This window comes from Neodiprion lecontei, chromosome 4, assembly GCF_021901455.1.
Source record: "Neodiprion lecontei isolate iyNeoLeco1 chromosome 4, iyNeoLeco1.1, whole genome shotgun sequence".
Taxonomy (NCBI): Eukaryota; Metazoa; Arthropoda; class Insecta; order Hymenoptera; family Diprionidae; genus Neodiprion; species Neodiprion lecontei.
In genome coordinates this window covers 3,305,383-3,322,427 of record NC_060263.1, presented here as the reverse complement: position 1 = coordinate 3,322,427, position 17,045 = coordinate 3,305,383, and the positions used below count along the sequence as shown (strand labels likewise).

The 17,045-nt window shown below is 37.9% G+C and overlaps 1 protein-coding gene across 1 annotated transcript in view; it reads left to right on the top strand.

Annotated features, from left to right (window-relative positions):
* The first annotated feature begins 4,381 nt into the window (after positions 1 to 4,381).
* The window catches only part of LOC107224320 (latrophilin Cirl), a 181,931-nt gene continuing 169,267 nt past the window's right edge, over positions 4,382 to 17,045 (top strand). The window contains exons 1-2 of the mRNA XM_046737037.1: positions 4,382 to 4,495; positions 5,128 to 5,557. The gene's annotated coding sequence lies outside the window, so the exon portion shown is untranslated. The remainder of the gene's footprint in view (positions 4,496 to 5,127; positions 5,558 to 17,045) is intronic.

Genomic DNA, 17,045 nt, shown 5'->3' with positions numbered 1-17,045 from the left:
TCACATCTGAAATGAGCTTTTCGAAAATACCAAAACGAATGCATGAACAGGGAAATTCACAAGTCGAAGCATGAGACGATTTACACGAAAGCTTCCTAATCCAAGTGTAATATAATTAGATTTTTTGAGAAAAACCTCTAAGCATGTATTTTTTTTTTTTTTGCACATTTTAAAAAATCATAAGAAAACCAAGAGATTAAAATAAATAAGAAATCCTACACGACGTATATAACACAAACGTAAAGAAACAAAACGGGACAAATATCGATGCGAATAAGCAACTTTCACACGTTGCCCTGAATTTTCGCTCAATTTCCGCGAAAGAAAGAAAAAACCGCGACAAAACCGCTGAACAGGAGCAGGGATAATTTCTCGGTAAAGTGGTTTAAACGGACAAGAGTTAGGACTTAGGGGTTCGGTTGTGCGGGGGTTTGCGGCGAACGAGGGATGAAAAGGGGGGGCTGAAACGGGGAAAGCTCTTGGGTCTGGCGGAGCCTGGGCCGAAACATTTTCGTAGTGAATTTCGCGCGATACAATAGCGAGTTGTAACACGATGTCGCGGCCGAGCAAAGTGCCCGGGGCTCCGCCGGCTCCATTTGTGTCGGTGAAAATAGCGAAATAACCGCTCCTCAGCCGGCGCCCCTCGGCCGGGGGGCACCAGGGGCGTAACGCTGCGACCACGCCGCAACTAATGCGAGTACGGCGTCAAGTCCCACACACCGTGACACGACTACGTCTCCCGCAGACGCGGACAAGGGTCAGCCGAGTTTCCGGAGTGAATACACGTCGTCCGGACGCCAAGCGCTTGCACTCTTCAGGCTCGACTCTTTTCCCCATCGGCTACTTTCTGCAGCTTTTCACTCGAGAGGAAAAAAAAAAAATATATGGCTTATAGCGGACGGTTGAAACGAGAAACCGCGGCGTCGTAGTCGTCGAGAACACCTCGGGTGAATCGGTAAAAACACTTCTGGTTAATTACCTGGACGAGAAAAATTCTCTCCAACGGTGCACGATTTCTTTTTTCTTTTTGTTTTTCCAATTCTTGCACGGCATTCGTTCGCCGGCGAGTATCAAGAGTTTTTCGAACGAAAAAGTTTTGAAATCAAACTGATGTTGTAAACAAAAATTGGAGTTTGACGTTATTGTGAAAAAGAAAAAGAGCTTCATCGTTTATCATTTCAGGTGAACTATAACGTATTTTTGAGGGACTAACTTATCTTTTCTTTTTTCCTTTTTTGAGTAAAAACACAAGAAACTTTAACTTAGTTTTGTCGATAAACGATTCTTTGCAAAACTGCTGTAATAAATTTTTTCCCTGGCTTATGAATTAATTGAAAATGCATTTGCGTTTTTGAATATCGATGTAAATTGATTTCCGTCAAATTTAAGAATAAAAATGAGCCTCAATCGGAAAAAACGAAGGAAAATAATAAGAATTTGTTACATTTAGAAAACTTGTTTTTATTTATTTTTTTTCTTTCTTCTTCTTTACGTCAAGGAAAGATTTTTCGAATAATACTGAAAGTCAATGAAGTCCAATTTTCCAATTTTTTTTTCCCATCAGTACCTAAATTAAGTTCTAAATACTGAGAATCTATGGAACTGAAATTTATAAATTCTAATTTGAGAAACAAAAATCGTCAAGCTCGGGTGTCAGGGAAAAAAATTTTAACATCACGGGAAGAAAGGGAAGCAGCCGAGGTCTCCCAAAGATGAAATATCAAAGTTATTTGAAAGGCAATGCAAGTGCACCCCGAGTCACGAACTCGTCAATGGTTTTTCAAGCTCGCAATATCCCCGCTCAAATCACCAAATTCCTAATACCTTCGCCCTCTCACCGACGCAATACTTTCCTCGTGTTAAAATACTGCGCCTGCTAAATTTATTCAGCCGAGTTAAGAAGCAGAAAGCCCCCTGGGTTAAACACCGAATTCGGAGAACTCGGCTTTAATTACACTCGCCAAAAAGGTGGAAAAAAACACAAACACGCTTATTCAAACAGAAAATCTACTGCGTATCGGAGTCGAATTAATTAATCGACCTGGCGAAAACCGCAAAACGCAAGCACTGCCAATCTATAAACAGTGTATAAGGATGGACAAAACGACCGTTTCCGCTTGCTTGATGATCTTGGGATCGATTAAATTTCATCGAGTTCCGACGACGCCCTTTAACCCTTTCAGTCACGCAATTCATTTTTCCTTTTTCTCTTTCTTTTTTTTTGGCACGAATGTGCAATTATACATTTTCTATTTAATTTTCGACGCTGAATGTGAGTTTAATGTAAAAAATTTAATAAAACTAAAAACCACCCCTAAAATGGCGTGAAAAACCGAGATGAATTGTCAACATTGTTTTAGACAGTGTTTTTGAATGAGATTTATATGAATATTTATTTTGAGACAGTACGATTTTAGGCCGAGTATAGGTGAAACCCCCGATACTATCTGTATGCACCCCTAAAGAGGGTGAAAACTACCCCTATGCATTGAATTTTTTAAATTTAATGGCCATTCTGAGATCTCTGTTTGTAGACCAATGAATTCCAAGCGTTTTTAGTATACGTTTATTACCAAATTTCTCGGCCAACGATTTACATTCGCGAAAATACTTATTCTTTTGCATATATTTACTTATAAAAATTACAAACAATTATGGATTCACAAATAATCGCAATCGTACCAAAGTTCAAGTATCATTTTGCCTGAAAATGCAAAAAAAAACCTCAGGATTTTGCATGAGATATACAAAAATGACCAAAAAAGAAATAAAAAATAAAAAAAAGGTAGCGACTGCAGTGGCTTCTGTGACTGAAAGGGTTAATGCTTAAAATTCGCTATCAATGCAGCTACCATAAATGTAAAAAACCGATTAAACAAAATTATATATTTACTCATCGTTTTCGATAGTTGCAAAAAAAAAAAAAAAACAGACCAATTTCACACTACAATTGTATACTCTCCGAGGAGAGACACAAATCGACGTGGAGAAACGTCGACGGACAGAACCGTGAAGAGGGAATAAATTTGTTTTTGGTGACAGCGGTGGGATAAGACCAAGACACGCGTGAAAATAAAATCGGGAAAAAATTGCTCGAAAAGTTTGGACCTTTCGGGTGCTTCGGAAGGTTGACAAGGTGGTCTAAGGCTGAATCCCGTAGGCCGCAAGCGTCTTAAAGAGCTCTTTGCGTTCCCTGAGGAGTTGGATCTTCGTGGGCGCGGTATGTTTATGGTTTATAGGTGCGGCCTGCCGCTCGGCGGACCTGCAGTCAGCACGGTCAGCTGAAAGCGTACAGCTGCTGTTACTCGCGTGACGTTTTTAAGGGCCCCGTTTCTCGGTACAATATTCATTTTTTATGCAAATTATATTTCGAGAACGGGTGACTGGATTTTCGTGGTTTTCGTATCGATCGAACCGATTTTTCCCGACTTTATCCTGGCTAGATTTTCAACGAATTTGTGTCGACTGTTCCCGATTCATTTGCGAAAACGTATATTTTCTTATTAAAAAATAACGTGAAAAAAATTGATTCGCCAATTTATACCAAGATACTCGGTCAATCAACTGAGCTCTATTTAATTGTCTATAACTGGTCAGATTAATAACATCGAGGCAAATCGGTCGAACTGTGTATGAGATTTACTGGAAAATAAGAATCTTCGTATGAAAGAATAACTGTCCGTCATTATCTCTCAAATTACGAGATGAACGATAAGATTTAGGTTAGTAAACACACTCATACACAAACCCTTTCAGTCACACATTTTTCAAATCAATATTTTGGCCTGAATTGTGTTACTCGGAGGTTTTTGATGTCGCTGATCACGAATCTGAAATCAGTATTTCATCATTTCTAAATCCAAGATGGCGGATCCAATACGGCAAATGTAAAATCGCAAAAAAACTATCAAATCAATTTTTTTCAATTTCAACAATCGTACGAAGTAACAAAGATCACTCGAAGTTTTAAATAAACTTTAACGAGCCTAGAAAATTTTTGAGTTGGGATGCCGAGGATTCATCCGTGACTTAAAGGGTGTTTAAAAAAAACACCCAACACTCGGCACAGAAACGATCTAAAAATCTATCGGCGAGCCAGCGACATCGAGAGCCAATGTACAAAAGTATTTTTCTTGTCCCGAAAAGAGTTTCGCGATGTTCGAGTAACTACCGGAGAGAAAGAGAGAGATAGAGTAAGAGAAAAGGAAGCTCTTATCGAGAACGTGCGAAATCCGCAAGTATATACGTCGTCTACCTGAAGCGGCTGCGCGGTTTGTCCGCGAAACGGGTCGGGGAAAATCGTGGATAGTCGTCGCGACGTAGGCGACGGAGGGTTGGAAGCGAGGCGAGGTTTCACCCTCAGTTGAGCCGTGAGGTCCTCGCGACTAGCTTCAACCCCGCCGCTTTTCTACCCCGGCGATAGTGAAATGGTCAAGATTTATTCTCCCTCTCGAGGTTTTCCCGGTCTCGCCGTTTGAACCCCGCTCAATCTTAGGTCGGAAAAGTCGAAGGACGATTCTACGCGGAGGGTTAGTTTATAATTGGCGTCGTTAAAGCGGAAATTTACCTAACGCGCGCGCACACACACACACACACAGACATACACGCGGTTTTTCAACGCAGTTCAAAGATCTCTGTGCAGCTATGCGCTGCCTTCACCCTTCTTTCCCCTCTAATTAAATTATTTTTTTCCATCAGACGCGTTACACGCTCGCCAGTTGCGCGATTGTTAATTAGACTCAATTAATTATTATAATTAACGCCTGCGACTCTCAACCCCAGTGTCGTCCATGTATGGTTGGTCATTGCGTCTACCTGCATACCTGCGCTCACGTATTTAATTCACACGTAATACGACACACTTTTTGCATTACACCTGTACCCGGGAGTATGAAACTCTTATGCCTGAAACGTTGTACGTAATAATCACGAAACTACACCGGAATAATACGGTAGTGCTCAATCTCCGGACCAATTAGCGAGTCGACAGTACATACTTAACACCACTTTACGCCAAGCCAATTATAATACCTTGGTTCGCTGTGAGAACAATCATGCTGAAGTAATTTTTCCTTTTTTTTTTCTTCCTCTTCTACTTCTTCTTTTTTTATTTCCATGAAAATACAGTAACAATAATTACAACGTTGAGAAGTACAAATATATTGTTCATTAACTTCGAAATTATCAGGATGATGATTATGCCGATGAATGAAACTTCCGACTGATGCTCGTGAACACATGTGAAAAAAAAAAAAAAAAAATCAAACGAACAGAAAAATAAAACGAGAAATAAAGTACCGAGAAAAAATAATCCCGTTCGACTTTCTATCGGTGATAAAAAAAAAAAAAATTAAACTTCTCGTGAGATATTCACAGGTATTCCATTCGATAATAAAAAACAGCGGTAAAACAACTGTAAAGAAAAACATACATATATATATAGTCAGTGATCATCGTCGGTGGAATCGACAAAAATTGCCACGTCCAAAGGATCGACAGGAGGATCAGTAATGTCCGCCAACTGCACGTGACACGTGGAGACCTTTCCAAGCCTTTGGTGAGTCCGCAATTTTTCATAATACGTACAAATTGTTTTCACCGTTAAAAATTCGTCTTTCGTATAACGAATATAACAGCGATTAGTAAAGGTATGTGTTTTTTTTTTTTTTTTTAGTTACCTATTCATTCAAAAAAACATCTCGTCGCTCGGATTTATTTTCTCCCATCTATCATTTAGAAAAGTTTGAACGAAGTTGTTCGCGTTGTTTCTTTTTTTTTTCTCATTTATTTTTTTTATTTTCCATATTTATACAAACGAAAAATTAACGCGTACAAAAAAAAACATGGGTGTATATTTTCCGCGATGTAAATCGATCAGTAGACCGCGTGCGTGCCTCTTGAATTTTATACGCAGGATGAAGGAGGGTTAAAAAAAAAAGAATAAATAAATAAAAAAAAAAAATTGAAAGGTGACAGGTGATATTATTATACCTGTATCCGTAAGGAGGGTAGAAAATTGAAAAGTAAAGAAAATTGCTTACAAGAAGAAGTTGGACGATTCGTACTTCGAGACTTCTCAAGTTTTGCGACAATTTCTTTTTTGCTTCGTTTTTCTGTTTTTTTTTTTTTTTTTTCTTATTTTATTCAATTTTCAGCCTCGAAATTGTTTTCAGGTAAAAATTGCAACAAGGATAATTACAATTAGACTTTCACAATCCTACGAGCAGAGAGAATGAGAAAAAACCGAAAAGTTGACGACAGATGAACTTTCTGTCCGACTATTTGATTATACATCGGAATATCACTTTATACATATAGAAAAGCGTGTTAACGCAGATCGAAACTGTTTTCGGTGACAGCCCCTAACCCAACTCCCATGTGGCAAAGCCGTACCCGCGGGGTATAAACTCATTACGAAACCCGGAACGGCGAGATTTCACCGGAAATACCGATTCGAATCACCCTGAGTGCGTTATGATATTTCATCACAATGAAAATTCCCCACTCTCAATTAGTGAAATCCTCCAACGTTTTTGTTCCCCGAAATATAGATATCAATCAAACTTTGCACCAACCACTAGAAGTGAAGGAAAAAAGAAAAAAATTCGAAGGTGAATTTTTTGTTTTCTTTTTCTATTCAAAAATTCATGAATATTTACCCACCTATTATTCTGTAACAAAGGTTCGTTATTTACTATTTAGATGAAAACAGAGTCCGCAGGCTATGAATTGATTGTAAAATTTCAACAGTTATATTATACAATAGCTCGCACGGATTTTCATGTTGAACCTAAATTTGCTCACAAATTTTCTCATCCGGCGAAACAAAAAAACAATTTGGCTATGTTTTTTGAATCTAAAATTGAATTTTTTGAATCTTAATTGTAAAAACAATATTCCGCATTATTTCACCCTCGTAAATAGTACGACTAACGATAAATTTCAAGTTGAATATATTTCTTTGTAATAATTATTACAAACAAATATATTCAACGTGAAATTTATATACATGTATACCTATAGGTATATTCATATTACACACTATTCGTATACGTGGTTCCTAAGGTATGACGTACAGTATTGTATTAAACATTTACCTACTCCGTACATAATTGATAGTGGCAAAAAGTGGGGTTGAAGGTGGGTAGGGGTGGGCTCTTCGTTTGCTCGGAAGTTAATTAAGGGAAATGCCGGTGGTGTTTGCTAATAATTCACATCACAGTGAGTCTAATTGGTTCCGGCGTATGAGATCAATTTTAACCCAGTTATACAATTATACATATCCTATGCGTGTATACGCCATTGTATACGTATATATATTATCGCGTATTTGATTCAGTACCGAAACATAAGATAAGAATTGTATAATTTTCCGTCGTGATGAAAGAATAAATAAATATTATATACGTATAAAATAAGAAATATCAAACAAAATTGCAATTATTTAACATCGAACAATATTATAAATTTTCTGCGCTCGTCGAGCTTCCCTCGAGCTATAGGTACATAAATTTATTATATTTTCCATGTACAATCTATGTACCATATAAATAAGAATAAATATCCAATCAGAGGTGTGTATCCATGGGGACGACGGGGTAAATTGGCGACTATATTACGTCAGCATCAGCGTCGAGAATCAGGGTGATAAGATTTAATTAGTAATTAACCCGGCTCGCTCGAAGGGTCGGGCCTCTTTTAAATAATCCCTGGCGGCAGGTATACGTAGGTATAACTATTACATCGTAACGGTGTTACATAATAATCGGATATTTCCAACTAGGGGTGAAACGGCGACGAAGTAACGAAGCCGATTTATGTTACTACTCACGCCTTTTAAATCTCCGGTTAATCGATTTTTCCCTCGATTCACGGTGACCCAGGTATACATGTACATATATATATATATATATATATATATATAAAATACATACGTACATCTACAAGGTGGTAACTCACACCCGGCACCGTCTCGATTTCGCCGACGGCGAGTGTGTATATATACATGGATGTAGAAGGGTGAAAAGTGGAATAAAAGACGAATCGACGAGCCAGCAGATTATACCGGCTAGAACTAATCAGCAGTTACTCTCACCTCGTTATATAAAGTATATTATATGTATTAGCCTTTAAAATCCCCCAGCGTTGGACAATCTCCGTTTGCTTGTTATAACGGACGAATGAAGAACACGACGAAGTCGAAAATTAATTTCCCTGCAGTTGAAAATCGGTGAAAGGATGATTCTTCGATCGCCTTGATTAAGGTTACGTAACAACCGTACACTTACCGACCGAGCATCGTTTTTCTACGAAATTATTTCAATTTTTTTTTTTTTTTACGAAAAAAGTCTCACGATGGCTCGTTTTTTGATCCTCATACTTTCCAAAATTGCGGTAATTATCTCAACTAAGCGCTTTGTTAGCCTCTGAAATGCGGGATGTGTGTAAAACGGTAACAAGTGTAAAAAAAAACCACACTCTTTTTTGCCAATGTGCGGGATATGAATAACTTTCTTGAATTCCGCTACGAAATAGCGATGCATCGTCGAAACATGAACCTTTTTCGTTCGTTTGTTTATCAAATACATGGAAAAAAAAAAATGGCGAGTTTACTCGGTCGGTAATGGTATAACCGTTACATAACCTCACCGCAGAATCGTCTATCCAAATACGTGTGTGTTTGAAGTAAGGCAGTTCTGTAACGAACTAAAATCGGTGTTTTGCCAGGCGTCTGAAGATCGGCACGAAGCCAGGACCGGGTTAATCCATTAGATTCAAGTGGAATTTAGAGGTTTTTCGACATGGGGGGGGGAGGTCAATTTATGCGATTGACGACCGAGTCTCGTTCAGAAATAGGCGGCTTGGATTGCACGAAAGAACGAAGCGTTTCGTGTCCACATTTTCACCCGGATAAATGTTTCACCGACGATTACGAGGACAAGTTGCAAGGCGCGACAGACCGAGTCTCTGGATGTATTATTATAAGCTGTCGAGTTCCGACCGCTTATTAACGATCTCTTAGATCTCGGAGCTTCCAGACTGCCTTCCAGTCGTCCGAAGTTGCCCGAAACTTGATCCGCTCCCGTGGACTATAAAATCGTGAAACGCTTCTTCCGCAACTTCCTGCACATGTGCGCGCAGACTCGGTTGATAAGGTAGGAATTATATTGCCCCTGTTAACCTGTTATATTCGACCGCTTTATATCGGCGGTGAAATAACTCCGGGTCGTTAGCGCAGAGCCGTGATATATCAACTATAAATGACCGACTCTACTGCGGTTATACACGCGGGATTCAGCAGCAAGCCGGTCATCATAACGCCAGACAAATCGGACGCACCGTTTTGGACCACTGTTAATAAAGGGCGTCCTGTTTTAAACAAGCGGCTTTTCACTGGCCACGAGCCAGCCCTCGAACCGTAGGTTCCGAGTTTGTAGAAAGAAAAAAAGAATAATATCGAATTCGAATTTCGAACTACTAATTCAAATTCGTGATCAACGATTTCAAAGTCCTCGGATACCGTATTACATGAAAATATAACCATTTTATTTTTATTTTTAAAAACTACAACAACGGATCTAACGTAAGAAATTTGAAAAGTCTGAGCTTGGATTCGTTATCGGTGATCCAAAAACCCTCCGCCTACCAATCTCTACAAAAATCTGAATATTTAAAAATTTTTTTTCCACCATATCGAATCGCCATTTTGGATTTCGCAATCTGACTTCCGATTCGTGATTAGCGACCCAAAAAACGTGCGTCTGCCAAATCAGATGCATTAGTCCAAAATTGTCTTCCCGTCCGAAGGACGCTCAGCTCAAAATAAGAGGTATCAACGAGAGGCCCGAATTACAAGGAAACGCGTCTTGAACGTATATTAAAACACATAGGCTGGCTAGACGAAAAGAGGGGATGAAGGGGAAGGGAAAAAAGCCTAGGCAATCAAACACCGATCAGGCCCGTAATGACCGACTGACTCGAGCAACAGCAGCAGCAACAAGCAGCGGCATCAACATCAGAAACAGCTGCGACTGACATCCCCCCCCGCCCCCCTCTCTCTTTTGTACAAAGCCTGCGTCGCGACGTCGGCGTCGCCTGCAATCAACCCCCGCGAACTATTATAATTACAGCCTATATATACACAATTCCAAGAGTGAAATTTGCATGATTGAGCCTCGAAGGCGCGGCCCGTGCGCAAGGCGCGTGCCTGTATCTATATACGGGGCATTCCGCGTCAAATTTCAAACCCATGTACCTCTGACACTCTTCGATTTTAATAACTTTTTAATACGATGTGATTTTTTTTTTTTTTAATTTTTTTGACCACCGGTGAGATTAAAAAAAAAAAAAAAAGAAAGAAAAAAACAACTCGGAAAACGCAATTTTTTTAAAAATCTTACAAAAAATTCACACTGATCTCAATATTTACCAAGTTTTATTCTTTTTCTCCCAAGTTTTTAGTTGTTTTCACGACGGTATTGGAGTTGATTTGTTTTTTTTTTTTTTTTTTTTTCTATTCCGCAATCTAAATACGTTACGGAATTATGAAAATAACGTGATTCGGCAATCTGCTTAGATCGAAGCGTATAAAAAATAAAAAAAACAGAAACAACATATGTATACATACAAGAAAAAAACTAAAAACTTGCCGAGATCTCATTATCGTGTCATGGTTAAAAATCGTAAAATCGGTGTGGATTTTTTTCAGATTTTAAAACACGGTGTTCTCGTAACTGGTTTTTCGATTTATTTCAAATTTCACCGGTGGTCAGAAAGAAAATCTGAAAAAGAATTCTGCGACCATTTTCAACCGGTTGCAACGTCGTACCAAAAAATTCGTACGTGGGTTGCAAATTTGTCACGGAATGCCCCATACATACGTTTTTATACGCCTGTATATCGTGAATATGCGTATAGGTATACGAATGTACAAAAGGCGCCCCCCCCGCATATTATTATATAGTAAGGAGGGGGCGAAATATCCCTCGAAATAGTCGTCGAGATTACTGAAGGAATTAATAAGTTTAATTTCGAAACGAAGAGGGCTCGGTACGGGGGCTTAGAATTGACTAATTTTGAATAATTAGTGGAGAAAAGTCTCCTGCCCCCCCTTGAGCAAACAACGTCGCTTACGCCTTCGCGTTCCTTCGATTTATAACCTCGACTTATCGCTTCTTTGTCAAAACAATGCAGTAAATAACAAACAGCGAGTGGATGAAAAATTTAATTATACGAGACGATTGTTTGAGCTTCTCTTTTCTTATTTTTTAATCGCATACGCACCTACACGTACGTATTTACAGACAGTGAGGTGAAAATTTCCATCAAAGAATATTAAAGAAAAAGAAAGAACGAAAAAAAAAAAAAGAAATTCGTAAATGGATTTTCTACACTAGAATCAAATTTGATTAACAGATTGAAACGTTATTCGGTATTTTCTTTTTTTTTTTGTTTTTCAGCAATCACTCAAATTACCGTACTTTGTATTTGTATATTTTGTACATTGTACGAATGAAAAATCGATTGTGGAAAAATTGTCGAATGAATATATTTCATCTTTTAGAAAATTGTTTCCGTAACGTTTTATAAAGTAATGGTGAATAAAGACGACGCACGATGAAGAAACCAATTTGCGTACAACGATAGAAAATAATATTGAAAACAATTGATGATATGTTTCTGTTTGTCAGAAAAATGCATTTTACAACGTTTGGTACAGAATAAAAGATTAATAAATATCTTTGTACGATAGTTATTAATCGATTACCTGATCAGGATATGATTAATCCGTGTTCCGTCCTTGTATCCTCGATATTATTTAAAACCGAAAACATTCTCACAATTTGATCAATCAACAATAGCTTGTAAATGTAATTACTTCATTAATTTTTCATCATTTCTCTTCTTATTTTATTTATTTATTTTTTTTTTTCTTAAAATTTTTCCATCCCATTTCTTCGATCTAAACTAGATCGTGAATAGAAGAAAAAAAAAAAAAAAAAATACAACCCCACGAGTATATTTTCAACCGGATAACAACAATCGACCTTCAATGTATCAAAGCACAGAGCTCACAGTAGTTACATAAAAACGATTCAACGATAAAAATCAGTAATATCTGTAAATATGAAGAGCCTATACGTATAGAATGTGTGTATATATATATGTATACGCATGGGCCATTACGCGTAATATCAACGCAGGAGGACAGAGAATAGATGGCTGAGCGTAAGATAAGGATGTCGAATTTTCTAGGATACATTTCCTCGCGTGAGAAAAATGTCTCGACTTTAATAATCGTGATCTTGAGGCTTGTGTCCGAGTAAGAATATCTCTCTGTAAAATCAAATTGAAAATCAATGAGAGATCTCGGGGAACGGGCGATAGAGAGAGAGTGAGAGAGAGAGAGAGAGAGAGAGAGAGAGTGGCACGAAGATACGACCAAGGGAGGTCCATCGGCCCACGTTATGGTGTTACGTGTACATTTATGACGTCCTGATAGCGAGCAGCATAACCATAATTAGGAACATTGTACTTCGGGCGTCTGTCGCTCGGCGGGGTTTCCAGCCTCTCTCTCTCTCTCTCTCTCTCTCTTTTTTCTATTCTCCTCTCACCCTCTCTCACCCTCCCTCCCTCCCTCCCTCCCGACAGCATTGCCCGTTTTCTATAACCAAGCGACGAAATGAAACTGATATGTATGTAAATCACCCCCACCCCCCACCCCCACCATATCGCTATGCCGCGCTACCGTCTGCCACCCCCGCCTCTTTGTAAATAAATTTACCTCTCGAGTGGGCGGAGGAGTGCACGTAACCAACCACGGGACGTCACGCACTTCGTTCTAACAACGGGAATATCGCTTTAGGTTCTAACGGTTATCCGCGCTGCGGGTGGTGGGGATTGTTTTTTAAAATTTTTTTATTTGTTTTATATTCTTTTTTTTTTTTTCAATGCACCAAACAATTGTGGCGTTCAAATTAACCCGACGAGCCGATCGATACGCGCAGAAATAAAGGAGTACGAGAATGACGTTTGGTAAATTTGTTTGTTCTTTTTTTTTCCAATCGCACGTAAAAACGAGAAAAAAAAAAAAAAAAAAAACCGGCGAAGCCAAGTGCAAACAGTTTTTTCACGTGACTATACGTAACAGTCGATAGCTGCGTATTCGATTAAGAAATCTTTACCAATAGTTTTACCGTTCGTATTTAACGGGATTCGACATTTGTTTATCCCGAAACGAATTGTAAATTGCACGTATTCGTTTACGGGAGGATGAATTTTTGTGCGAGAGGGTTGAGAATGTACGCTCGGATTACGAATTACTCCAATAAGTACGGTGAGGAAATTAATCGAAGCTTGTTTCTAATAGGACTGTTTCCGACAAGTTTAATCCCCGTTTAGGATTGAATAATTTCAACAAATTTTGGAAAAATATATACGAACCGTAAAGATATTTTTTCAAATATACTATAGAAGATAATCTTTGGTTTCGGAAAATAAATTTCTCTTGAATATATCTGCGTTACAAATTATATTGCTACGAAAGTTCTAATGAATTTATCGACATTAGTTGTATTAAATTTGAATGAATGTCAACGAATTTCTAGTTTGACAATAAAAAATATGAGACTCGTGTTGAAATTTCGATTCAACGGAAATTTGTCAGCGTAATAATTATTTTTTGTCTTCTTCTTTTCAGCTTTTATTTAAGGTCTGATTTCGTCTTTCCCTTTAATGTGCCAAAAATGCTTTGAACTCATCTGCGATTCGTGTTTACCGATAAGATAAACGTACCGATCGTTGACCTTATTTTTATTGTATCTGTGCTAGATCCTTATTTCTAAAATTACGAAAAAATAAATTTTTCGCGTTCAACCCTTTTCAGCAATTGGTTTTATTCGTCGATAAATTCTCAACGTGTGCCGTGAATTTATAATTTTGAAAAATAAAAGGGTTAATAATTTGGATCAATAACTGGTACGCTTTACCTTAAATCGATGCAAAGTCGATGGAAACAACATGACGAAACGGGGATTTGAATGTGATTCAATGCGCACTCAAAGCGATGAGAGACGCTGCTTGTTTGAAAAAAATAAGCCGAGCTGCGATACGAAGTTCATAGGTCGAAAAGTCCGGAATATCAACTCGACGAAAACGTTCAACGACTTCGTCACCGGGAAGGAATTTCGATGCTGTTCCCGATACGCTCAAGTTTATCGTGAACATTGTATGCCTATTACGAGGTAGTACTCTAGACCAGCATAGACAAAAAAATGTTCTTCTCCTTTTTCCTCTCTTGTAAATTTTCCAGTCGACAAAAACTCCGCAATGCGTTTCTGGTAAAAATGATTTCTACGATTTTCTACGTTTTTTTTTTTTAGGAAAATTGAGTTATTTAGAACAAAAAAAAAAAAAACATTGTTCTCGTAGAAAATTCTAAATATGCACGGTTTCACGTAAAAACGTGTAGTTGTTGGTGAAAATATTTATTTTCACGATAACAGAATCTTTGCAAGATGCTATAATTTTTAACGGGAATTAAGAATTCTTTACGAAAAATTATGCATGTTTAAAGTTTGTATTTTTACAATAAAAATCTCTACAAGATGCTATCATTTGTGACGAGAATTAACAATTCGTTCACAATTTTGTACGAAGTAATACGAAATATTGCAATTTAGACTTAATAAAAAAAAAAAAAAACAAACTGCGCAAACTGAAAGCATCGTCGACACTCATCGCTATGTAATTTGTTTAACCTCCCTCCACGTAAATCGACTCGATCAAGATTTGTCGGTGTTCGTACTTTGAAAGCATGCAAGCTCGCTGATCTCGAAAACTTCTCGAGCTTATCAGAGGAATGTTTCGAGCATTTATTCGTACCAACAGCGTCATCAATCATCCTCAAACGGCGCGTGTAAGCCTCGAATTTTTCGTCAATTCGTATACGTCATAGATTTCCATGCATACGATATGTATTTATAAACAGATTCGTTTCGTCTCTGCGGTGAGAGAAATTTTTATTTTCGGTTACCGCTCAGTCCTTGACTATTTTCATTTTTCTACCACAATCGAAAAATATAGTTCTAGGTACAAAATGAAAATTAGTTTTCTAGCTGTTACCGTAAAGTCTAGTTATCCGTTACTATTCTTTCTCATTACGATCACCGATGCTAGATTTTCTCGCAACTGTTGCGAAAATTTAACGCTCGCGCGAGAATAAATTGACGTTAAAGCCATGTTTAACTAAAATAGTAGAGTAAACCTCACAAGCTGATTTTGCGTTGCAATAACCAAACAAGGATCGACGTAATTTCAAAAATATTCGAACAGTTTTTTTTAACGATACCTGTTTTACTCAATTTTTCTATCTGCTGTAACAAATGAAATTTTTTTCTCATTGTGTAATTTTTGCCTTGTTCACGTCTCACGGCGATATTCGTATCAATTGACCGTATTTTCCTCCACTTCTTATTTTCTTAGGCTATTTCTTTATCGTCTTTCATTTCAACGATGTCTGGCCTGACTTAGATATCGGAAGACAAATTCTCAGACACGTTGTTGTGTACTTAATCTTATCGGAACAGAAAATAGAGTGACGGTAAAAAAAAAATAAAATAGAAAAAATAGAAAAAAAGTACAGCCATCTCTTCTTTATCATCGTGCAAACATACAGCGTGGCAGCTACGAAGACGCGTTCCAAACAATTTGAATATATATATATATAAAGATTGATACGCGCTGTTTTGCAGGTGAATAACGCGGTAAAGAAAATAACGCTGAGATAAGTAAGACTGAAAAATCGTCAGAGATATAGAAAAGCGAGAATAGTGAAATCGGATTTCTTCGTTTCTCAAAAGCTTGTTTCTTTCCGTTTTTTTTTTTTTTTTTCTCTTTTCTTTTACCACCCATGCCTATGGCAGTGTAAGGTATATAAAGATGAGCGGTGAAGATTAGAGCGTCGAGAGCTTTTGCCATTAAAGTATGAAAGCCAGGGGAATAAAGGTCGCGCATATACTGAATACTGATTGCTGAGGATGAAGAAGAAGAAGAAGAAGAAGAAGAAGAAGATGAAGAAGAAGAGGAGGAACAAGTAGAAGAAGAGGAAGAGGAAAAAGGAGAAGGAAAAGGCGCAAGAAACGAGCCGCGGTGCTTTTGTGCCAGATATACGGCCTAATCTTTTTTTTCCCCGCAGAATCGAGACGGCCGCTGATGCTTCTGCACAATGGAATTGCGGGGCTGAAAATAATGACGCGTGTGTGTCACGCATGCGAAAATCCGCAGGGTGGCGGAATATTTCAGAGTTATATGCTTTCAAAGAACTCGTCGTTAATTAGACATTTGAAAATCAGACCATTCATCAGTGGAAATGGAACGACTGATGTATATTTTTCAATGGTCAGTGACAATGAAATCGTTCAGCGGATCATGCAATCGCTTTAAATCGCAATTATACGAGGAAATGGAAATGGACGTGACTGGCTTTGGAAATCGTGGAAATAGTTGCAAGTCTGATTGGTGTAAAAGCCTAACGGCTTCGATTCTTCAACATTGCATCGACTTCGTCTATCTTATCGCGATTTTCATTGATTTCCAATCGTTACTAACGTCAGCATTCTGAGTCATTTTCTTTGTTTCCATACCACCCGAAGTTAACCTAATAAGCTCAGAAATCATTGAAAATCAGTGAAAATAAATGTTGATGAACTCGAATCATTTACTGGATTTCTTAAATAAATCGTCGCTCGGAATTCCTCCTGTTCTGATTACCACGAAGCGAAAGAAAAAAAAGACTTTAACTGCGACCGTAAGCCCAATTAATATACTTCCATTCCTTGGCCAATAAAAATATCTTCAAACATATCCACGTGTTTAAAAATTGATAAGCTGTAACATTGCCTAAATTATATTTCAAACAAAAAACGCAGCTACCCTACTAAAAATGATCACGTGTCAAATTCGAAAACAGTTACGAATAAAATTCACGTGTAATTTGCTACACGATAAATTTTTGAAAAAATTTCACCCCTGTTTCATACAATTGA